At 40.7% G+C, this 23,831-nt stretch overlaps 1 protein-coding gene across 5 annotated transcripts in view; it reads left to right on the top strand.

Moving 5' to 3' along the window:
• ANK3 (ankyrin 3) overlaps positions 1–23,831 on the top strand; it is a 375,167-nt gene that overhangs the window by 1,457 nt on the left and 349,879 nt on the right. The window lies entirely within an intron of this gene.

The raw sequence follows: 23,831 nt of genomic DNA, 5'->3' as shown, positions 1-23,831 counted from the left end.
CATCCCCTACTGATACTCTAATGCAGGGGAGCAAATAGGAGGAATATTCTGGGTCACTGGTGTTTAATTACAGCCTCAGAGTGCTTACCTTTTGGGGGCTGTGCCCTTAAATATGAATCCTAGATACCGATTTGGAAAGTGAGGCCCGAAATCACTTTTCTTCCATGACAGTTCATAAAAATTGACTAAAACTCTGTGATCTGAATATGGAAGTCAGGTCATAAAGCATTTTTATGTCTCTTTGTGAGAATTCCCAAGGGAAAGATCATCTTAATTTGCTCTGAGCAGTGATCCACATGCCTTGCAAATGACATGCAGATTTCATCCACCACATGTACCTTCCTTCAGGAGTAATCATGAATATTTTCAGGGCCTTTGCTGTTTTCTTCCAAGTAAAGGTCTAGAGAAACCTCTTTGCCTTTTGTTACTGGCAGACTTTCTGAGACTGAGTTCAGAGAGTTGTGGTGGTTCTGCCACATGACATTAAATATAGGTGTTTCCTGCTTCAGGGTTCTTGCAAAAAAACTTCTTGAACATATTTTCACAGAAGTACAGACTTAAGTTAGGAAATTCTCAGCAGGTGTATTTCAAAGCCTCACACAGCAGAGTTGTTACGAAATTGCCTAGTTTTGCTAGGTTCTGGTCTAATTTTATGAAAGTTAGGTTTGTCTGTGGGTCGCTCACTGTACTTTGACCTCTCTATGCACATCCCCCTCCCCCACCCCCACGACATGATAAACTGGCTTCTAAGAAACACAGGGACAGGAACATACATTTGTATAAAGATATAGTTTCATCATTAATGTCGATATTCTGTGTAAGAGTTACTAGCCGAGCCAGGTTTATGGCCAGCCGTGTCCCGGGGGAGCAGCGACAGGTCTGCTGCCCTTGTGCCCAGTCCCCTGTTTGACTCGAAAGCAAAATAGTGAAGGGGTGAACCAAAGGGAGTTTCTGGGCTCACTGAGCTGAAGCAAATGCTTTGTGGATCAAAATGCTTCGTACAACAGAGTCTGTCCAATGTAAATCTCTTAGCAACCAGAAGGGAACATGGAGAAATATCAATATCGCTATCGTCAACGTGCAGGCAGATTTAAGTGTTTTGTTCTCAGGGCACTCACAGAGGAGATCCAGAAAGGGGCTCATGGATAACAGTCCCATTGCTATTGTGCTTTTTAATTCATAACACAGTATAGTATATATGTTCCCCATCAAAGGTACATGTATCACAGAAGATTTAATATTCATAGCCAGATGACCGCATGGACCACTTCTATGTGCAAAGTTAAGGTTAAATGACTTTGAAGACATGCTCTGTATCCCCTTCCATGACACAGTGTATGTTACACTTATTTCCTACAAAGTGAATTATTTCAACTTTTAGTTTCTTTTTTCCTACCTTTTCCTAAAATCCTAATTAAGGTTTCTGGGCTATTTTACTCCATGTTGTAGGCCCCTGTCAATTGAAAAGCTGCTTTTAAATATTTTGCAGGGAGGACTTTCCTGGCGGTCCAGTGGTTAAGACTACACACTCTTCACTGACACTTTCACTACAAGGGCGTGTAGGTTCTATCTCTAGTCAGGGAACTGGGCTCCCACATGCCGTGCAGTGTGAGCAAAAAAAAGTTAACACTGCATTTGCATTTTATGAAAAAATGTGTATATACACACACACATATATATAGTGGGTTATTATGGGACTCATTCTCATTCACATGCAGAAATATCCTCTAGGATATTTTAATTACAAAAAGGAATAGTGAGCAGTCTCATAAAATCTCAAAATACAAAAGGAAATCTTAAGAGTATCTAGTTTATAAAACAAGGAATTTGATTCATGGTTCCCCTTCAATTCAGGTTTGAGCAAGCCCAAGATGAACCTTTCTTGATTATATGACACAGAATCATACAGTATGGGATATTACTAAGTATTATACTCAAATCATAATATGCATGTAAAATTAATATAGGATTCACATTTCAGTTTTTTTAAACCCAGTGAACTGCACATTTGGTCTCTTTTGAATATTGATAACCATGAATAACTGATTACCACAGAACCACCTGGGAAGCCCCTAGGAATAAGTAGGAAACTTCTAGGAATTTATGATTAGTTGAATTTTAGTAATGATGATGGCAACCCACTCCAGTGTTCTTGCCTGGAGAGTCCCAGGGACGGGGGAGCCTGGCGGGCTGTCGTCTCTGGGGTCGCACAGAGTCGGACACAACTGAAGTGACTTAGCAGCAGCAGTAATGATGTATTTTATTCTTGGCACAACAACTTTCATATCAAGTAAAAGAAAATCTTCCTGTTTGTTAAAAAAAGAAATTTACCTAGATGAATGAATACTTAATCCTTTTATCATCTGACTTTAAGGAAAAAAAGTTTCAGTGAGTATCTAATGTAAAAGTTTCTTACCCTCATTTCCCATTGCTCTTCCCTGATCTGTTTTTCAGCTTCACTCCCCTTCTGTCCTGAAGGACTTAGGTTGGCAGCAAGTAGGAGGCATGCCAAAGGTAAACAGTGACGGTGGGTGGGTTAGTATTGGATCCATGCCCTTACTAAGCACCTTGCAGGGAGGAATGCTGCATCTCCTGCATTCAGCAGGCTCCCTGGCTCGCAGGTGTTGGTCTGGAGAGGGTCCCAGCCACCTTGAACCTCCAAGAGTTAGAAATCACAAATGCTCTTCAGCCCCATACTATCCTTGTTGCCATTGGCTTCTGGTGCTGTGTTACCCCCATGATTTGCCCTTCCTCCACATTATATTATTAAATTATAAAATACATTTCAGTAGTGAGGAATATTAGGATCAAACCTTAATTTATTCAATACTTTTATGTAGTTTGTATATATTTACTACATCCTGTCAAAAAAAAAAAAAAAGAAACAAGCTTTGAGGTGACCATGGAAATTTATACTTAAAAAAAGGACGCTATGGAATTTCTTTCTCTTTCTCTCTCTATGAATGACCAAGGAATAATCAGTCAATTAATTCTGTGATTATTGATGTCAAACTCATACAGCTATTCCAGTGGCAGAGCAGGAATAAATGAATATTCATTGCTTTATTTTTGCATTCATGCACTCATTCAGCAAATATTTGAACAACTTCTGGCATTAGGCATTATATTCTGTGTTGGAGACAAAGCTAAATGAGGCAGAGTTGGCCACAGTACATTATATTGCACTGTGCTTCCCGGCACAAGGAGGAAGAAGATAAGAGCACCATTAAACACTCTACAAAGAAGGAGCCACAGCAAGAGCCCCCCACCAGTTCAACTCAATCGGGCTCCCAGAAGGTTCTTGGCGTAGCTAAGCCTTGGAGGAGTCAGCGAGATAGACAAACGGAAGGACAGGAATCCCAGGCCAACAGGGGTTCAAGTATGAGAGACATTCAGCTGTGTGAGAAACAAACAGTATTTTGGAGAAAAGGGGACATGAGGATATGGCAGAAAAAATGGCTGTAAAAGTAGTCAGGGGCCAGGTTACGAAGGTCTTTGTACGCTGTCTTACGGAGCTGGACACTAACCCCTGCTCAAAGGAGAGAGGGACCTGAGTGGTTTTAGGGGTGATGGTAAAGAGAGGAGGCTGAAGAGCTTTCTCTGTTGAGAACCATCCTTCAAGCATCAGTGCTGTGGGCATCAGCCGGAAGAGCCATCAGGAAGCACCAGTGGTGATGATGCAGGCATGAGAGATGCTGAGGGTCTGAGCCGCAGCAGAGATGATGCTGATGGAGAAGGGGGTGTTGCATACAAGAGATATTTAGAGGAAGACTCAGTAGAACTTGGCAGTGGACTGTATGTAGGATGTGAGAGGGAGAGATTGGATTCTAGGGTGACTGCCAAGTTTCTGGCTTGAAGCGGAAGATGAAGAATTAAATTTCCTGGATTCATTTCTTTTCTCCCAGGACATTTCTTGACCTCTTATAAAGTGCACCAGATAGGGTTTTAAATTACCTTTTTCAGGTGGAGGCTCGTTTATTTTTCACAACAAACCTATGAGAAAGTATTTCTATTATTTCCGTCTTCCAGATCAGAAAACTGAGGCATGAGCCTTGGGGTTTTGCCTCAGAGTTCCCACACTCGTTGGTGACAGAGCCAAGATTCCAATTTGAGTAGCCTGACTCTCTAGCTTGTTTCCTTAACTACTCCACTATACAAGGTATGTGGTTAATATTTTCACAGCTACACATCAAGGTGGGCTTGATTCAGAGAATCTTCTAAATGATAAGCTATTTTCTAAACATCTGGAACCTTGAATAATAAGCTTTATATCTCTGAGTACCCCACTATTGCGGTTAGTCTGTTTTTCTTACCCTCTGCAATAGATTTTAATGTTTTACCTTAAGAATTTCTATCTTTTTAATTTTGAAAAATGCAGTGAAAAATTGCAAATACCGTAACATCAAATCCTCAAAGACATGTTTCTGTAATAACAGCACAGCAGTGTCTTAGGTGCTTGTGGTATACCAGACAATCTGCAGAGTGATTTCTATGGATTATTTCTTTTTTTTTTTTCCTCACAGCTTTTCTATGAGGCAGGTATTATTTTCATCCCAATTTTTCATAGTTGAAACCGAGGCTTGATGAGACTAAATAACTTGCCTGAGGTCATAAACCTAGTAACTGGAGGGTCTACACTTAAACTTGGGTCATAGGACTTTGGAATCTGTCCATCTGCGTTTATTGTAATAGAACTCGAGCGCTGTCTTTTCAGATCAGTCGCTCAGTCGTGTCTGACTCTTTGCGACCCCATGAACTGCAGCACGCCAGGCCTCCCTGTCCATCACCAACTCCTGGAGTTCACTCAGACTCATGTCCATCGAGTTAGTGATGCCATCCAGCCATCTCATCCTCTGTCGTCCCCTTCTCCTCTTGCCCCCAATCCCTCCCAGCATCAGAGTCTTTTCCAATGAGTCAGCTCTTCGCATGAGGTGGCCAAAGTACTGGAGTTTCAGCTTTAGCATCATTCCTTCCAAAGAAATCCCAGGGCTGATCTCCTTTAGAATGGACTGATTGGATCTCCTTGCAGTTGTTTTAGGCTAAGGCAATTTAAGGATTTGAGAAGAGATTTCAGGGGACCTGATCTCTTGCCATAGAAGTGTGATGCTTCCTGACATTTTACAGAGTCTTCTGTATCTGGTCATCTGGGTACCTGTGACACCCATGATGTAAGATGCCAGGCAGGAGGCTTTTACTGCAGTACCTGTGCTTTGGGGAAGAGGACTGTGTGGGCTCTTAAGAGACAAAGGGAACCTAGTCTGTTTTCTGCTCTGCCGAGTCCATAGTCTCTAGACCTCTAGGGAGCCTAGTTTCGCTCTCAACATACTTGATATCCTGCTCGGAAATTAATTATGTATTTATATGTGTGTCTCACCCAAGAAACTATGAGCTCCTTGAGGGCAGAGGTGGTATCATACTCAGCTACTACCAAACTGGGGCTTTCGGAGTAGGAGGATGGATAAGAGGGTTGGTGAAAAGTGAGAGAGGGCGAAAGGTGGTGGCTGGATGGACAGAAGGGTGGATGAGAGGCCGTATCATGCTTAGAAACATGGACTATAGAGTCAGATTGAGTTCAGGGGCTGGCGCTATCCCTTAGCTGCTGTGTCCTTGGGGATTTATTTAATCTTTAGATGCTTTGGTCTCTTCAACTGCAAAATGAATACAGTAATAGTTGCCACAGAGGTGTAATAATGTCAGTGAATTCATATTGGAACCGTGCTTGACATAATGTTAAGAGCCATAGAGTGGTAGTTGGTGGTGGTCCTATTGAACAGAAGAATGGATTATTTACATCCTGAGCCTTCAAGAGGGATTGTGCCAATAAGTCAGCTCACTAAAGCGGGGCAGGTAATCTCCCTAGGAGCATGTCTGGCTGCTGCCTTGGCTCCACTCTTCTGCATTTGGAAAAGGATGGATGGAAGAAGGCTTAGCTCGCTCATAGGAAAGGCTGTAAACCTTTGTCCTTTGGTGTGCCAGAGGTTTAGAAATAGGGAGGCAATTCAATAAGACTTGTCAGCTGATTGGTTCTCTGTAATCTGTTATGATTATGGTACTTTTTTTCTCAATAAAGTCATCTGTTTATTTAAGAAAAGACTTAGTAGCTCTTAATCAATTACCTTTTCAACCAGTCCAAGATCATGACAGGGATAAATTATGCATTCATTAATGTCTGAATAGTAGTTTTAAAGTTTTCATTAGTTTTTTTTTAATTGATTTATTTTCTAATTGAAGGATAATTGCTTAACGCATTTTATTGTTTTCTGTCAAACATCAACATGAATCAGCCATAGGTATATAAATGTCCCTTCCCTCTTGAACCTCCCTCCCATCTTCCTCCCCATCCCACCCCTCTAGGTTGATACAGAGCCCCTGTTTGAGTTTCCTGAGCCATACAGCAAATTCCCGTTGGCTATCTGTTTTGCATATGGTGATGTAAGTTTCCAGTTACTCTCTCCATACATTTCACCCTCTCCTGCCCTCTCCCCGTGTCCATAAGTCTGTTCTGTTTCTCCATTGCTGCCCTGCAAATAAATTTATCAGTTCCATCTTTCTAGATTCCATACAAATGTGTTTAGTATGACATATTTATCTTTCTTGTTCTGACTTGCTTCACTTTGTATAGGCTCTAAGTTCATCCACCTCATTAGAACTAACTCAAATGCATCCCTTTTTATGACTAATATTCTAATATTAGAATATTATTCTAGAATAATACACACACACACATACACACACACACCCCACAACTTCTTTATCCATTCATCTATCGATGGATGTCTAGGTGGCTTCCATGTTCTAGCTCTTGTAAGTAGTGCTGCAGTGAACACTGAGGTACGTGTGTCTTTTTCAATTTTGGTTTCCTTAGGGTATATGCCTAGGAGTGGGCTTGCTGGGTCATATGGTGGTTTTATTCCTAGTTTTTAAAGGCATCTCCATACCATCTTCCATAGCGGCTGTATCAATTTACATTCCCACCAACAGTGCCAGAGGGTTACCTTTTCTCTAACACTTTTGTTAGCTTGTCATTGGCATAATGCAGCAGTTAAAACTGTTTCTTCATTGCTCCTGAGGCTCTTGATCTTTTCTGTCTTTTAATTTTCCTTTGACACGATAACCAGTTATTTTGTATGTGTGTTTTATTGAATCTCAATCTGGAAAAGTGCTAACTTGTCATAGGTATGCTTGAGGAGTAAGGATTTGGCAGTGTTTTAAGTTCTTTATAGTTATAAGAATAGTTTACATTAATGGTGTCACATTTTACCTGCTTCTCTGCTCATTTAATAGAAATGTATTGTGCACCTCCATTGTGCCTATATGGAGATTAATAAGATAAAGGGTGGAATTGTAGATTCATCTACTTGCTGTCTTTGTGTTTCTCCTTGTGACTTTGCCCAGGTAGGGGTGAAGGACTGAGTTATAAAATGAGTATTTCTTATTGGGCCTCCAGTATTCTGAGTGACTTTTACATTCCTTGTCTTATTTGATTTTATGTCAACACTATGCCATAATGTTATCTCCATATACAGAGGTATTAGCCTAAGCTTAAGTTTTGTTATGTAACTTGCCTCGGTTACAGAAATAGCTGGGCTTATGACCAAGGTCTCTGGTTGTAAGTCCCTTTCTTGGGCCATCTGAACCTCTCCAGGAGAAATTTTTTTAAGGGAGGTTCTTACTAATAGGCATCTATAGTGAATTCTTATGTCAAGAGAAAAATTGTCACCTTTGAAATGTGAAGAGTTAAATTATTTAGTAATCAAGATTTTGATAAATTCATCATTTGCATTTAACTGCAAAATCTAAATATTGTATAAAGAGTTACTTAAGTTACCGTAATTCCACATTTAAAAAAATTTTAAAGAAGAATTCAGTCACTGAAAAAACTAAATCATTAGTTTACATCTATTGACTGATGTATAGGTCACTTATTGAAAGAGAATGTCTAAATACAATGTTACACTGTCAGTTACGTAATCCAAACTTTCTTATGGAGATTTTCCTATAGATAGGTAACATTCGGAAACTAGCAAGCTGTTATTATTTTACCCAAATTGGTGTTTCTAGTTTGTACAAGTTAAAAGTGGAAGAGTTGAAAGCAAAGCAGTGGAAATCAAGCTTGAATCTTTTACATATAAATCAGATTTTTCCTGGCATTTATCCCATTCACTCAATTATGCTTTCCTGGACTCATAGTGGTGTCATGAACTAGAACAGTCCATCACTATCAAATATAGGAGCTGCCTATAAAATGTGTAGGTTTCAATTTAGCTGTAGTTGGTCCCAGTAAATTATTTCTCAGTCATAGGTGGCCTTCCACTTATTAGGATCATGTCATCAGTTCTGTTTGCATTTAGATGAAACCCATTAGAATGGGTCGAATAGAGACTAATGTTCACATCTGCCAGTTTTGTGGCTTTTCTTTTGGCAGCACAAAAGCCAGCTAGCATCATTACTGTATGAGAAGGATGTGTGCACTGCGTGGAAAAGAAATAGGAGGGAGAAGTTGGCCAGAGAGGGTTGGATGGAAGGCAGCCCAAGATTTTCTAGTGACCGGAAGTCAGTGACACAGACACATTTATAATTTACATGCAGATCCCCTAAGACCCTTGTTATGTTAATATGAACAGCATTATTTTATCATAATGAAATAAAATTTTGTAAGAAGTCTATACAGTGGAAGAGGTAAACAGATGGTCAATTTTGTTTAGTAGAGGATTAAAAACATGAATAAAGTAGGCAAGCAGTAAGGAGAAAGGTGTAGGGAAAGGGCTTAGTATTTATTACAATTCATGGTTCTGGAAAGAATAGGCTTTGGGGCTAGGTGTGCATTTATACGGCAGCCGCATTTAGCTGTGTGGCCTTAAACTAAATTTCTTTGGGCTTCAGACTCCACATTGGTCAAATGGGGCTATTAATCCTTTTCTTCATGCGTGCGTGCTCAGTTGTGTCTGACTCTTTCCAACCCCATGACTGTAACCTACCAGGTTCCTCTGTCCGTGGGATTTCCCAGGCAAGAATACTGGAGGGGGTTGCCATTTCCTTCTCCAGGGAATCTTCCCGACCCAGGGATCTAACCCACGTCTCCTACATTGGCAGGCAGATTCTTTTCAACTGAGCCACATGGAAATCCCTTTACTTGAATACATATTGTTAAGAGTAGAAATACTGTAAATGCATTTTGCCAGGTTCCTGGCATAAAGGGAGCCCTTACGAGGGCTTCCAGCTTCCCTTATAGTGTGGGCTCCCAAATGTAATCAAGTGACTGTAGCCAAGAAGGGGGCAGAGGAACTGAGAAAAAAAAAAAGGGGAATGTTCTGAAGAAGGTTTACACCCAGGAAATATTCAAATTCTTTGATGAGTGAAATTTTACTCATAGATTTGCCTCCTCAAACAACCATTTGAGTCCTTCAGTTCAACCCTTTGCAAACTTTGCTGTACTCTCAGGGAATTTACATCTGCCATTCTGAGAAATTCTCTCAAAGATTTTTATGTTAAATGTATTTCTCAATCATTAGCACTGTTAATAATTAGCTTTCTCAGTAGTTAAATGATAGCCTAGGAAGACATTAAAGAAAGCATAAGAACCATATGTACAGATAGAGATATCAAATCATTCTTTCAACAAATGAACTTGATTTTACAGATTAGGATATGAATACTGAAATATTTATAGAGGAAAAGTACTTATTTGAGCTAGTGAAACAATCTTCACTGGAGGGTTTATACACTATAATTACTGAGAAGAAACTAAATGCTACCTGTACAGTATGTCTATAAGAGACATATTCTGTATTTCATCATCCCCTCTAGGGAGCATGGCAGTTAAAGACCTGTTTCTGCAGTTGCCGGATGGTTGGGGACTGAAGGAAGAGTGAATAATCTGGCCAGTATAGAGCTATCACCGTTTGTACCTGGTTTCAGAACTCGTAGTGGCCTGCGGACTGCCTTCCTTTACCAGCACGTTCTCTTTTCCCCACTTTCTTCGACTGCCACTGGGGAGGGCCTCTACCATTTTCAGTCAGATTTTAAATCAGGTACTCCACCCTGGACCTAGTTGGCTCAGTTCAGTATCTGACACTTAGAACTGTTGGTGTGTTTAAACAGTTTCATTCACCCTAAACCAAATAGGAAAAAAAAAAAAAACCAACCTGAAACCTGGCATTTTTATTATAGGCTCTGTGTGATGTTTGTTTAGCTGTGGCGGGTCTTTGTCACAGCCTGTGGGATCTTTAGCTGTGGCATGTGGGATCTAGTTCCCTGACCAGGGCTTGAACCAGCATCGGGAGCTTGGAGTCTTAGCCACTAAACCACCAGGGAAATCCCATGTGATTTTTCACTTTTCAAAGAGGACAGCATAGTGAGATACTCAATAGCAAAGTATGTGGGACATCATTTACCCTTTCTTTCATTTATTGAGCTATAATTCATTGGGGAATTACAGTGGGCTGGGCACTCTATCCAGTGCTGTGAGTATTGAATAAGGTGTTGAATAATAAGGTGTTCAATCCTTATGCGTGGATGGTATTATCCTCATTCTCTGTGTTAAGGGAATTAACACTCTGAAAGTTTCTGCAAGCCCAGGGCCACACAATTAGCAAGCGTACAGCTAGAGTTCAAACCCAGACCAGCTTGATAGCCAGCCCTGTGCTGATTCTCTGATTCCTCACCCCTCATTCCCACCCATTGAGAACACAATTTTCCCAGAATATTGGGCTCCATGAAATCGTTATTTCCTGGACCATGGAAGGTCCTGCTGGGCTTTCTGCCCCTAAAAAATTCCTAATAAGATGTTTCTCATAATTGATCCCCGCCCGCCCCCCCCCCAAACCAAAAAAAGAAAAGTCCACAATGCGGCATGGAGGGTAGGAAGGTGATAATACTGAATGGCATAAGTCAATTTACTTAACTTCAAGCCACTTTCACTTTACACATTAACTTGAAATACACCCTACCTTAACAAAATCATAATCATATTAATGGTAAAATAAATGTGAATATAATTAATTTCTAAATGTTGGAAGTCTCCAAATTTTTGAAGATAAGTGGTGAAATAATTTTGTGTTGGCTAATTCAGTGGGTTTTTTGTTTTTTATTCCTTGGGTTTTGAAATCAGTGCATTCCTGTGTGTTTGCCCTTGTCCTCCATCTCATACTTAGAATTTTTTATGAGAAAACTGTGGAAGAAGTTTATTTTATAATAAACAGCTCACTCAGGGCCTCAAAACAAACAAATTTTCAGAACCTAGGTTAAACATTAAAATATGATTTGTAGTATGGTAAGAAATTAACACCACCATCAAAAGTGTACTTCAGCTGATGACATAGACAGAATATTAGAATTTGAGTCACCATCAGCTTTGCCTGATTCTTATCATCAGCATAGAAGAGATCTTGGGCTTCATGAAGTGATACTCCTTTTTTTCCCTTGGTAATAAGAGCAAGGAGTAAAAATCTTTAATTTGGGAAAGGGAAATGTTAAAAATTCTGAATTAGGGGTCTAAATTCTGAGTGTCCGAAAATTTTATTATATAGAATAGAGGATTTCGGGTTCTACTAGGCAGCCTCAGTGTGAATCAACAGGAAATTCACCAGCAGAAGTTAGAGTCCATTTACAGTAAAATAATTGGTAGATGCCAAAGGCTTTTATCTCAGCTAATATTTACATGAACCCTCTAAATTAGGTTGCTTTATTCTCATTTTGCAGATCAGGAGAATGTGGCTCAGACATTAAATTTATCAGTTGTTGTTATTAGGTAGCTAAAATTCTATTCCTACGCTTTTGAGACCCCATGAACTGTAGCCCTCCAAGCTCCTCTGTCCATGGAATTTTCCAGGCAAGAATACTGGAGTGGGTTGCCGTTCTCCTTCTCCAGGGGATCTTCCTGACCCAGGGATTGAACCTATGTCTCCTGCATTGGCAGGTGGATTCTTTACCGTTTGAGCCACCAGGCAAGCCCGAATTTATTAGTAACACAGCAAAAATGAGAGACAGAAGTTGAGCCCGTGGTTGTCAGACTCCAAAGCTTTTCCCCATCCGTACTTCACTGTTCTGCTTACAGATTATTCATGGATCATGTAATTTTCTTGCATTTGGGGAAATCTTTTACTTCCATTTTTCATTATTTTATTTTCTAATCAGTTTCTAAATCATGTTTATGCCTCCCCATCACCAATGTTATCATTCATTAATTTTATGTGATAAATGCCAGATAAGAAGTGCTTTTTAAATAACGATGCATGGCTTAAGCCTGTGTTTTTACCTTCAGATATTACATGGGGACTGTAAGTACTATTGCAAAGCACAGCAATTTTGAATCGGGTACAAAAAGATCATAATTGACGTTGGCACCACGGATTTACAATAGTCCAGGGAAACAACAACATTTGTCCGAGCCATAACCTTGAGTACTGCATTTGATTTTCTATTAGTAAATCCTCAAAATGTCCAGTCTCATAAATCCCAGGTGCATTGCTGCTACCTGACTGCTTCAGGGTGAAGGAGAGAGGACATGCTAGAAGGTTTTTGAGGTCACTGTACTCTATACTGCCCACTGCTCCCTCCTCTCTTGTAGAGACCTGCTGTCCCCTAATTCAGTAACATCATGATTATATTTACTTAGCTCTGTCAACACTCAAAATACACTTGCCTGCCCTTAAGTACCAGGAAGATAACCATATTGATGTTTAAAAATGCTGAAAGCAATGAATTTCTTTCCTTTGAAGAACGGCCATTACTAACGATCCCTGCTCTACTATTCCTCTTCAGCAGGCATTGTTCTTTACCATCTAAAAATAAACGGATTCATTATGCATGTTTATTCCATCCACATTTGTTCCAAATGGAATTAATGTATTAGTACTGGTAATTCAGGCATGTGAAGTCTACATGTTCACTTGTCTTCATTAGTGAAGGATTAGTGATCCTGATCATCCTCCTCATTTCCCGTCTGTGATTCGGTTCAAAAGGTTTGGGTTGCACCCCGTCTTAGCAGAAATTGGATCTTTGAAGGGGACCATGAACACGTGGAAAGTCTCTGTTTTCCTGGTGACTGTGTTTGCCCTGCCTGTTGTGAGCCTCAGTAGCGCTTTCCCACAGACATTCGGCGTGGTCAAGACACCCGGGCTTTCTCTTGCTCCAACTGTGTGTGAGTCCAGATTCCCTCTTGTTTCCCCTGAGCGCTCCATGGGAGAGCCTAACTAGGCTTCATTTGATTTTACATAACATGTTTTAGTGGATCTTCTATGGACTAAGATTAAAACAATCATGTAGCCCTCCATTTGGCATCTGATATCACGGTTTTTTGTTTTCTGGTGGATTAGTCGGGATTTTGTTGGCAGTGTCGGGGGGGGGGGAGGGGGGGAGGGTGTCCTTAGGTGCATTTGGCATTCTCGGCTTTGACCTGCTTTCCTAGAGCTCCATTTCAGTTTTAGCGGAACCTAAATTATTAATACGGTCTGTGCTGTGTCTGCCCATAATGCTAAATCCTGCTTCTCTTTTTTAAATCAAATGCTGTTGGAAATCTCTGAAATCATAGAGAAAAGGATTTTTGAACTTCTGTGGAAAGCTCAAATGGGTCTAGTCATGAGCTCTGGAGTCACATAGGCTTGGATTTGAGTCTCACCACTGTCTTGAACATCCGTGCTCTCTTCCATAATAACACCTATTGCAGAGCGGGGTTATGAAGACAAGACTAAATTGATCATGAGTTATCTGGCTCAGAGAAGTGATCCAATGAATGTTAATTCCTCCTACTTCCTTAATTCTTTCCTCTTTCCCTGGTCCACTTGGAGGAAAGGAGAATCTTGTTCTATGCTGAGTGTCCTTAAATGAGGGTTGTTAGTTAAAATGGGGGAATGCAAGGTTGGTAAAGTTAATGATAAAGCAGAGGGTAAAAAACAAAGAGCATATGTGAATGCAGAGAAAAATAGGTATTTATATAAAACGTAATTGTAACTGTAACATTTACACCTCTTACATACATTATCTCTACATGTATATGTTTCATGTTGAAGTTGCTCAGTCATGAATGACTCTTTGCAAACCCATGGACTGTATAATCCATGGAATTCTCCAGGCCAGAATACTGGAGTGGGTAACCATTCCCTTTTCCAGGGAATCTTCCCAACCCAGGGATCAAACCCAGGTCTCCTGCATCGCAGGTAGATTCTTTACCAGCCACCAGGAAGCCCATTTGTTTCATGTGTGTGTATGTGTGTGTGTGTGTGTGTATTCCACAGGTACATAGATTCCACAGAGATTATTTAAACCCGGAGCCATATTTTGTTAGTTTCCATTAGGAAGAAATGTGGTTTGTGGTGAGAGCATTGAAGCTGGTCTGGAAGGTGATGTAGGGAGGAGGACACTGGGGTCTTCTGGAGGTGCAGGGCTTTTCCAAGGGCACCCCACCCCCAGTGCAGATATGTTTGTCCTGAGTGGTGGGCTTTCCAGTCCTTTTCCCTGGGGTGGCCTTCATAGGTTTACTTTTGCCTTCCCATTAAAGGTCTCTCTCACCCTGGCAGCTGCTCCTTGGCTCCCAGAGTGAAATCCACTTGGAGGAAACCTGTCGGTGCAAGCTCAGTTCTAGTGACCCTCCTCTAAGTGCCTAAAAGACCATCTCTGATACTCGTTTCCCAGGGTCAATGAATGAAACGTAGGCAAGCCACAGACAAACAGGGTGTCTTGCTGAATATTACCGTATTCAATATAGTCTTCAATCGCAGAAGACTTTTTTGAAGGCCTTTGGTAATATTTAATAACTGTTGTGCCACTTTTCCCTCCTGCTGGGTTACTTGTCGTTTCCTAGGACGTCCTGGCAGTCCTCTTACTTAGTCGTTCTCACCATGTAAATCACTGCTGTCCATCATACACGCAGCCTTCTGCACAGGGTGACCAACATCACCAACATCACCCTGAGAGCATTACTGTGACCTTTTGAAATGTCTTCCCAATATATTTCTATGCGTGTCTACTTTCCTGTCTTCCTCTCCCTTCTCCTTCTTTCTTTCTCTTTGCTCTTTTCCTTCTTCTACCAGAATTAATGAAAATGAGATAATACTGGTATCTCCTATTTTGTGACCTCATTTTTTCCTCACTGAAAAATACAATATGAACATGTGTTCTTATCATACATATGGATCTGTAAGGCTTTCAGTGGATCTGTGTAACATTTTACTTAATGGATGTACCAAATTGTATTCAACTAATCCCTTATTTTTGTATGTTGAGTTCATTTCAATTTTTGTTATTATGAAAAATGACACGAAGGACAGTAGAGCTTCATCTTTTGCTGAAACCACAGTGTTCTTGTTTTCGGCTCTGATTATTTCTGCTGGTTCTTCCGTTCAAGGTCCTCCGTTCTCAAGCCAGAGCCAGCATCTGCAATGTCATTTGCCACAAATCCTCTAGTTGAGCCTAGTTCTAGTCGGAATAACTCTACCTTTCCCCTTCCCCAGAGAATACCCCTCCTTTCCCATCGCAGGTCTTAATGTTGCTCAGCCTATATCTCCTTCCGCCTTTCCCCTTCCAACTTTTAGGGCTCAGCTTCAAGCCTCCCTTCTTCCTGGGACACAGGTTTACCAGCTGGAAGTCATTTCTTTGCTCTTAATGATTACAGTTCTGGGGAAACCTAAGATACTCTCCATGAAATTAGTCTTTTGTATATGAATACCTCTAGGTGGAAAAAGTTACAAGTTTTTTCCTTTGTTAGTGCTTTTTAAAGTTTCTTTTTCCCTTGGGATATCTTCAGAGTGCCTCATATGTGGCTCTCCAGATAAGGGATGAAGTTCCAAGTCTTCATTTTTTTTTCAAATTTTTCTGGCTGCACCTTGGAGCATGCAAGGTCTTAGTTCCCGACCAGGGATTGAACCCACACCCCCTGCATTGGAAGTCTCGAGTCTTAACTGCTGGAGCTCCAGGCAAGTGCCAGAATGTTACAAGTCTTGATTTTGAGTCTTGGCAGGGCCCCTACGTTTGCAACTTCAGCTGCTTTTTCCTTGCGTTTTATATTGCGGACCCTGGCACCGTGGTATGGAGAGACCTACCCAGCTCCAAAAGTTCTCTCATGCTCTTACTGACTGCAGATTCTTGGCTCCAGATTATTGCTGACTGATAGTGCATCCTTCCCAGGCCGCTTTGGCTCTGTCCTATTGCATGAGTAAATGACAGTGACTACACGACTCTTCATCCAGGGTCTGTGTGCTTCCTCCAGCTTCAACTGAGACTTTTTAGGCCCATGGCTTTCAACTAGCATGAGAAGAGGCTGTGTTACCTTCACCTGGAGGTAGTGTGACCAGCCAGCCTACTTTGTCCAGGGCTGAGGACTTTCAGTGCTAAAATTTGGCCAGCCCTGCTCCTCTACCCAAGGGCATGTTAGAATTGATAGAACATGGCCAGAAGCAGAGCCGGGGACAAATAATAGAGTGAGGGGGAGATCCTCTGAGCCAGCTGTCTCTGAAGTCCTCTCATTCTGCGTCCTTTGAGGGTCTTGCCTTCCATCTGTGATGTCTTCCTAACATCACTCTTTCTCTTCCAGGAATCCAGTTCCCCTTTTTAAATTTCCGGTGTCATCAGTGGTCATTATTTCTTTCTAAATTTTCTGCCTGATGGTTTAAGCACAGTGGACCCTTCTACATCCTATGCCATAGCAAGTAGAAGAAAATACATAAAATTTATCTTGGGGCAACAACTTCTGCTTTCTTTATATAGAGTTGTATCTAGGTCCACATTGCTTATGCTTGGCATTTTTCTCTCTGTTCTTTAACTCTCTGGATTGTTTGTTTGACTCACCTTTTTAAAAAAATTAATTAAAAAAATTAATTTATTATTGAAGGGTAATTGCTTTATAGAATCTTACTGTTTTCTGTCAAACCTCAACATGAATCAACCATATTGTCTTGAGTATTCCCACATCTCGGAGAAGGCAATGGCACCCCACTCCAGTACTCTTGCCTGGAAAATCCCATGGGCGCAGGAGCCTGGTGGGCTGCAGTCCATGGGGTCGCTAAGAGTTGGACACTACTGAGTGACTTGACTTTCACTATTCACTTTCATGCATTGGAGAAGGAAATGGCAACCCACTCCAGTGTTCTTGCCTGGAGAATCCCAGGGATGGGGAAGCCTGGTTGGCTGCTGTCTATGCGGTCACACAGAGTCGGACACTACTGAAGCAACTTAGCAGCAGCAGCATTCCCACATCTAACTCGCCAAAGCTCTCTTCCTTGCCCCGATCTGAGCCTATGAATGAATACCTTCATCTTCCACCAGTCTCACCCCTGGAGAGGCCCTGGCCTGGTTGCCACTTTCCACCACGTAATGGGGCATTGAACACAAGCAGACATAAAGACCTTTATGTGCATGCCAAGTCGCTTCAGTTGTGTCTGACTCGTTGTGACCCCATGAACTGTAGCCCACCAGGCTCCTTTGTGTGTGGGATTCTCCACACAGGAATACTAGAGTGGATTGCCATGCCATCCTTCAGGGGATCTTCCCGACCCGGGGATCAAGCTCCTCCCCATCTTTTGCATCTCTTGCATTGGCAGGGGGGTTCTTAACCACTAGCACCACCTGGCAAGCCCATTAAGATCTTTGTGCTAAGTTCCTTCAGTCATGTCCAACTCTTTGCGATCATATGGACTTTAGCCCCGCCAGGCTCCTCTGCCCTTTACTGCCTTGCAATTTAATTCTGATTTAGAGTCTCACTTCCTAGTTAGAATCCACCATTGCTCTTTTTGGGAAATGTTTAGATGGGCCACTATAGATCTCCACAGAATCTACATCTGTCAGAATCCACCTGCAATGTGGGAGACCCGAGACCTGGGTTCGGGAAGATTCCCCCGGAGAAGGGATAGGCTACCCACTCCAGTATTCTTGGGCTTCCCTTGTGGTTCAGCTGGTAAAGAATCCACCTGCAGTGCAGGAGACCTGGGTTCAGTCCCTGGGTTGAGAAAATCCTCTGGAGAAGGGAAACGCTGCCCATTCCAGTATTCTGGACTGGAGAATTCCATGGACTCTATAGTCCATGGTGTTGCAAAGAGTCAGACATGACTCAGTGACTTTCACTTTCATAGATCTACATAACTAAAATGTTACATGTGCAAGAGAATCACATTTTATTCTAATTTACCTGGTTAAGATAACAAACATGATTGTTTACAACAGTTTGAAGTACTGGCTTAAAAAATTCATTTATCATTCCTCCATTTTCATACCAATCACTCAAATCATAGATAATGGACTAATAACAACTTTCATAGGCTACAGATTAAAATATATGATTCAATCACATCATTAGAATGAATAGATGATTAATTTTATTCCATTTAAATGAAAGGAGCTACTGTAGCAATCTGAATTTGAGCCTATAGGACTTATGTAAAGGACAAATACATTGGTTTTGAAGGGCAGAGTTGTGTGGAAAATTCCCACAGAGTGTCTAGAGTGGTGGAATGTTATAGGTGAAAGGAACCTTTGAGGTCACTGAGCTGCCCTCTGCAGAGCCTGCTTCTCCTTGACAACAGCTCTATGAATTGCTTGTCAGTCTCGGTGTGTGAATTCCCTTTGACTCCAAGTGTCCTACCTCTAAACATAGCCCATGCCGTTTCTGGAAGTTCTAAATGTTAGAATATACTCTTATTTTGAGACTAAATCTAGTTCCCAGTTATGTCCACCCATATGCCAGCTCTTTATATAGATGAAGAAAGTGATGTGCTGGTACTGCTTCTTCTCTCCAAGATAAACGTTCTTTGTTCCTTTAGCCAGTCCTCTGAAGACAGTTGCAAGACCCCTTAACTCCTGCCTGCAATGCAGAAGACCTGGGTTCGATCCCTGCATTGGAAAGATCCCCTGGAGGAGGAAATAGCAACCCACTCCAGTATTCTTGCCTGGAAAATCCCAAGGACAAAGGAGCCTGATGAGCTATAGTCCATGGGATCACAAAGAGTCAGACACAACTAAGTGACTAACACAACAACTCAAGCATCATGTGCGACCCTGGATTGACAGAATAGTTTGCTTGTGGATTGTCCAGATCGTAATAGGCTGATACAGCATAGCCTCAGCTGTTGCCACTAATTTGAAAAAGGGGCCGTATTCACAGTCATTTTAGGCAGAAGACACTTGAGAGCTTGTTCCATCCCTTTTCAGGGGAACTTTGTTTCTGTTTGCATATAGATTTTATCCTTCCTTTTTAACTTTCAGTTTGGCCTTCTGGTTGGCATTGCAATGCAGCATATACATTTGACTTATTTGTGAGTACATTGGAATATTTATAAACAGACTTTAAAATAGGTTTATAAAGATGCAAAAGCTTTGTCCCTTCTAATACTTTATCGTCTGTGTCTTCCATTGAAATTATTTCCCATTACTTAATCACTTAGAAATTAATTACTAAGTTTGAGGGATAATTAATTACCAACCATAAGTCCGACATCATTCTTTCTCTTTTACTATTTGGCTTCTGCCCTTCCATTTTGTTTTTCTTATCTTCTTTATCATTTTAAAGTATTGACTAGAATTCACTAAAGCAAATGGAAATATTTCAGAATCGGTTGGGTCCCAGAGGGGAACCGATTGTGTAATATGGTAAACTTTATCAAAGGTCAATTTTTCATATATTTCAGAGTAACCAATTTAATAATTAAACAGTTGGCTTCTCAGAGACTAACTTTTATGGACTGACTCTTTAGAAACCAAGGCATGTGGAATTATTCTGACAGAAAAATTAGGCAATATTAAGGGCACAAAAAAGGAACAAAATTCTTAAATAACTTACTATAATCCAGTGAATGTGAAATATACATATTGTTTTGATTCAGAAACATTTCAGTTCAACAAATATGTATATGCCTTGTGAATACAGAGAGAAATAAGACATGTTTCCGGGTCTTTGGAAACTGGTAGTTCCATAAGGGAGATAAATTTAAAAGAATTAAAATAGTCTCATAGATGATCAGTTCAGTTCAGTCGCTCAGTCATGTCTGACTCTTTGTGACCCCATGAATCTCAGCACGCCAGGCCTCCCTGTCCATCACCATCTCCTGGAGTTCACTGAGACTCACGTCCATCGAGTCAGTGATGCCATCCAGCCATCTCATCCTCTGTCATCCCCTTCTCCTCCTGCCCCCAATCCCTCCCAGCATCAGAGTCTTTTCCAATGAGTCAACTCTTCGCATGAGGTGGCCAAAGTACTGGAGTTTCAGCTTTAGCATCAGTCCTTCCAAAGAACATCCAGGGCTGATCTTTAGAATGGACTGGTTGGATCTCCTTGCAGTCCAAGGGACTCTCAAGAGTCTTCTTCAATACCACAGTTCAAAAGCATCAATTCTTTGGCACTCAGCTTTCTTCACAGTTCAACTCTCGCATCCATACATGACCACAGGAAAAACCATAGCCTTGACTAGACGGACCTTTGTTGGCAAAGTAATGTCTCTGCTTTTCAATATGCTATCTAGGTTGGTCATAACTTTTCTTCCAAGAAGTAAGCGTCTTTTAATTTCATGGCTGCAGTCACCATCTGCAGTGATTTTGGAGCCCAAAAAAATAAAGTCTGACACTGTTTCCACTGTTTCCCCATCTATTTCCCATGAAATGATGGGACCAGATGCCATGATCTTCGTTTTCTGAATGTTGAGCTTTAAGCCAACTTTTTCACTCTCCACTTTCACTTTCATCAAGAGGCTTTTTAGTTCCTCTTCACTTTCTGCCGTAAGGGTGGTGTCATCTGCATATCTGAGGTTTTGATATTTCTCCCGGCAATCTTGATTCCAGCTTTTGCTTCTTCCAGCCCAGCGTTTCTCATAATGTACTCAGCATAAACGGTAAATAAGCAGGGTGACAATATACAGCCCTGACGTACTCCTTTTCCTATTTGGAACCAGTCTGTTGTTTCATGTCCAATTCTAACTGTTGCTTCCTGACCTGCATATAGGTTTCTCAAGATCTAGGTCAGGTGGTCTGGTATTCCCATCTCTTTCTGAATTTTCCACAGTTTATTGAGATCCACACAGATCCTCATAGATGATAGAGAAAATGTATAAAGTGAAATAGAGGTTTGTATGAAGGGGCAGGTCTGCCAGGACATAGGGCAAAGTGGAGTGGCCCTTGAAGCTGCCCACAAAGACTGAGCAGTGTGGGCAAATGGTGTAGAGAACTCTCAGAAGTAGAATGGATCAAACATGATGGCTAAATTGGGGTGGAAGAGAAAGGAAGGAGCCAAGAAGGATGGGTCAGAGATGTCGAGTGTGAGTGTCTGAGAGCTTGGTTACACCTTGTATTCAGAAAGGAGTGCAGGGATTTCCTAGGTTGTTCAGTGGTTAGGACTGTGCACTTCCATGTGGAGAGTCCAGGGTTGGTTGCTCGTCAGGGAACTAAGATCCACAAGCCACATGGGAATACGGTGGGCTTGGCTTACATTTATATGAGAGGTGTCCCCTTCTTTCGCCTGCTTTCCCTTATTTCTGTCAACTCAGTATTTTTGCAAAGTGAAAGGAAATGTTATTTTATGTTTTTTTTGTTTTTTTTTTTTAACTTGAGTTTTTAGTATTAACTCAGAAGTACTGAAGTTCTATACGTGGGCCACCCGAGAGCACAGAAATTCACTCAGCTGATAAATTAAACACCTGGAGAGTATTTACTGAATTATTTTGAGAAGTGTTGAGGCCATTGCTTCTGGACTAGGCTGTCATTCATTGGACATGATGAATTTAGAAATGCCAGAGAAAAGGCTTCCTGACTTTAGATTGCAACAGCCTTCATGGTAAGAACTGTGATGTTGTATTCATGTTTGCCCATATACTCTAAGTATTTGTTAGAGTGACACGCTTTAATAAATTTTCCATTTTGCAAGCAGTGTTTTTGTAGAGATTTTTAAAAAGAAGTAAGAAAATGGAAGAAAATCACTCACAATAAACTACATGATCAATCTATTTCTTTCACAAAACATCTTTAAATGCTTAATTTTCAGAAGTTCTAAGAAATGAAAAAGAAAATGTCTTGGAAAACAACTTAATAGGGGAACAGTTTTTATTTTTTCCTAACAAATATGTTCATTAACAAAAATGGGCTTGATTACACTTGAAATATGAGTGCTCTGAAAGTTTGCCCGATTCTGGTAACATGCACTAGATTTAACTTTTCTGAAATGTGCTACTTTTATTGAAAGAATAGTTCAGTTTTAAGCTGCATTTGAAAGACTTCTGCAAAATATTCAATGCATTCAGCTGACCTTTTATAAACTACTTCTGGGAAATGTACATAATGTTTTAGTGGAAAATGTTGCTTAAATATTAAAGCGCTAATACCCGTAAGGAATGTCATCAGCCCAAAATTCATGAGATTAATTCTTTCTAGTTCTTGTGTGTTTGCATTTGTGTATCTGTATTTTTAAGTTCATTAGCTTGACAGCTGCATATCAGTATTTGCAGTTACTAGTTCTAGCAGAAATGAGCAGACATCTAATCTTTTAGCTTAGTTGAGAGTCAACATAGACAAAATGAGAGAAAACAGTCCACAGTTTGCTTTTGTAAAGATAAAATAGGGATCTGCCACTCAGTGCAATAGATAGTTATGTTAAACAGGAAGTTCCCTTGGACAGAAAGTTGCCAAATACATGATGGCCCTTGACAATTTAAAGGAGTCTTTTTATATTAGGATAATTGTGTCTTGATGTATCTATCTTTGAGGTTCACTATCCAGTTATTATAAAGTGAGAAGCACACATGGTTTATGAAAAGAGGCCTTCTTAGACTCAGCGTTTTGTGCTCTAGTCTACAGCTGGGACATTTACTTGAGATATGACTGGGAAGTCCCAAGGTCCCTCGTGTAGTTATGGGGAATGTGGCAGGAATGCCTAGCCCAGAATTTTAGCTTGAATTTGCAATTTAATGTAGTGCTTCTAATTGCATTCTCAGTGATATTTACTTTCATCTCATAACAACAAATGTCATGAAATGTCTTAGTAAAATATGGCACCCAAGCTCAGACATGTGGAACCAGGAATCCCTCAGCTTTTATGTGAACCTACAGCAAAAGACATGTTTTTCCTTGCAATTAAATGTCTGGAAAATTTTGAAAGGAACTCTGTACTTTGAATCTTACTGTTTTTATGTTTCCAGGGGAATTTTTTAAATTGAATTATAGTTCACTGGAGTCAAATGCAGTGATGCCAAGTACATATTTATTCAATTCTGGCCAATGCATTACTGTTTAGCCCATTCAGCCCAGTAAGATAAGTGTCGCATCTCACCACCCATGGAAGTTCGCTGTGCCATCTCCCAGTCAGCATCCCTCATCCACTTGAAGTGGTCATTGTTAAGATTTCCAGCGCCATTATTAATCAAAGATCAAAGACAAATGTTTAAAATTATGTTTTCTTTTAAGGAATATTCCCCCCTTAAAGAATCATTGAGAAGTCCATGCACTGACCAAGAATAAGGATATAAAACTTGGCCACATAGAATTTCAATGAATTGTTTCTAAAATCCATGCAAGCATCCTCAGGGGTTAGGTGCTGCTGAAAGAGGACAGGTCCATTTCCATCCTGTCAAAAAGATTTCAAGTCATTTTGTTTCTCATTGCACTTTTTAATTTGGCTCTATTTTAATTTCTACTTCTGATGAAAATTGCCGGCAATGGTTTGTGTGGTGTGTGCTCCCTTGTGTGGGGTGGGATGCATGATCACTTAGTGAAAATTGAGTAAGAATAATCAGTAAATGTCATGGATGAAGCCAAAAAGCTCAGTTAACCTCCCATCACCCTCAGATGTAGAGAAGTAATGTTTGCCTTGATCCTACCAGCCTCTGTGGGGTAAGAGGGGGAGAAGTAAAATATTCTTCACATCT

The sequence above is a fragment of the Bos indicus x Bos taurus genome, chromosome 28 (assembly GCF_003369695.1).
Source record: "Bos indicus x Bos taurus breed Angus x Brahman F1 hybrid chromosome 28, Bos_hybrid_MaternalHap_v2.0, whole genome shotgun sequence".
In the NCBI taxonomy this organism is placed as follows: Eukaryota; Metazoa; Chordata; class Mammalia; order Artiodactyla; family Bovidae; genus Bos; species Bos indicus x Bos taurus.
Note: the sequence above shows the minus strand (reverse complement) of the source record. Positions and strands in the feature narration are given on the sequence as shown.